Below are 1,859 nucleotides of genomic sequence, written 5' to 3'. Positions count from 1 at the left end.
TACTTTTCTCTCTGATAAGGAGATGAAGGGTATGTATATACATGTTAGTCTGGTATGCAACTGTAAGCATCCAGAGGCACAAGGCCGAGAACCTGTGCAGTTGGTTATATCGTATCAGTCATCTCTCTGCATCACTCCTGGGGTAAAATTACTGAATGATTGTATCACCAACTTCATTATCCCAGTGGATTGCGCTGAGTTTTAGTTCACGTGTGTGTGTGTGTGTGTGTGTGTGTGTATGTGTGTGTGTGTGTGTGTGTGTGTGTGTGTGTGTGTGTGTGTGTGTGTGTGTGTGTCTGTGTGTCTGTGTGTCTGTGTGTCTGTGTGTCTGTGTGTCTGTGTGTGTGTGTGTGTCTGTGTGTCTGTGTGTGTGTGTGTGTGTGTGTCTGTGCATGCTTCTCTATTAAAGTTCTGGCTAGAAAAGCTGGGTATGTTTTTGTTATGAGACATTTAACTGAAATGCCTGCACACACGGCATACACTGTTGTAAGTCCCAAATTCTCATATCAATACACCTATTATGGAGACGTATTGGCAATGCCCCCTGCCCTCTTTAACTGCGCTAACTAGCCATGTAAGATATCTGTTCTTTCCCAGCTTGTGTCCTGGTTTGAAACCAAATTAGGCAGTTTGAACTGTTTTTTTTTTATACCTTGTAAAAACACGTGTCCTGCTTTGCCAATAGTGGACTTGTCTATATATGTATGTCATGCATATGTGTATGCCAAATCAAACATCGAGAGAACAAGTTCTTCGAAGAGCTGTGGAAGTGACATATCAGATGAAATCTGAGGGTAACTCTGCAGGCTGTTTCAACATTGTAAGACAGGTGTGTGTGTGTGTGTGTGTGTGTGTGTGTGTGTGTGTGTGGTGGTGGGGGGGGGGGGGGGGGGGGTAGGGAGATATAGAGGGAGAGGTATATCATTGTTATAATATTATTAGAGCGTTATTAAAATGGAGGGGGAATCCAGTTGCATAGTGTGAGAAAGGCCTTCCTGCATACAGGCGTCATGGTGGGTTGCTTGTGTGGACTGTATTAGTCTTATTTGAACAGCTGTGGAAACAGGGGTGTGCGTGTGTGTGTGTGTGTATGTGTGTGTGTGTGTGTGAGTGCTTGAGAGTGGGAGAAAACTGATGTTTTTGTCCAATTTTATATTTGTGTGTGTGTGTGTGTGTGTGTGTGTGTGTGTTTTAAGCAACGCAGGGCCACAGTTACAGACTCAGCTCCCCTGTTGCTGACCACAGATCAGCCCAGATAAGCCGACCTCCGAGTGCAGGAAACACCAGAGCTGTTGCCCAACTAGGTTTCCTTTTATCCCTTTAACAAACACAGCTTCCACCCACACACACACACACACACACACACACACACACACACACACACACATACAGTATAGATGAAGACTCATTCACATCATACACATCTGCAGACTCATTCACACACACACTCACAGGCCTACAAATACACAGGAGCATACACCAAGACCACTTGCCTGAGGAATAATAATAAAAAATCTGTTGTAATCGGTTTTATTTTCAGTTCACTTACCCTCCGGTCATCCCCTTGTAAATGTGTTTCATGTCAAAACTGTACCATTGCACCACAGGATATTTATTTTTGTTTTACTTGTCAGCGACTGAAAAATAAACAAACAAGCTCAAGTCAAGTGGTCTTTGTGACAGGGTTCGGAATTGGCAGGGTTTGCTTGTAAGTGAAGGCAGCAAGCCAGACCACACATATAAGACATAATAACCAACAAAAATGTAAGAATGCAATGTGTTTTGTGTCTTTGGAATGGCTCTGTTTTACCAAATACATTTTTTTTTTAAATTTTATTTAATGTTCTAATATATAAATA

General features: G+C 42.5%; 1 protein-coding gene across 1 annotated transcript in view; it reads left to right on the top strand.

Moving 5' to 3' along the window:
- The window catches only part of ablim2 (actin binding LIM protein family, member 2), a 66,914-nt gene extending 66,056 nt beyond the window's left edge, over positions 1–858 (top strand). Inside the window, exon 22 of the mRNA XM_062517218.1 lies at positions 1–858. This exon is cut by the window's left edge and continues 2,520 nt beyond it. The gene's annotated coding sequence lies outside the window, so the exon portion shown is untranslated.
- Positions 859–1,859: the final 1,001 nt, after the last annotated feature.

Source organism: Sardina pilchardus, chromosome 16 (genome assembly GCF_963854185.1).
Source record: "Sardina pilchardus chromosome 16, fSarPil1.1, whole genome shotgun sequence".
NCBI lineage: Eukaryota > Metazoa > Chordata > Actinopteri > Clupeiformes > Clupeidae > Sardina > Sardina pilchardus.
This window is presented reverse-complemented; position numbering and strand designations above follow the sequence as displayed.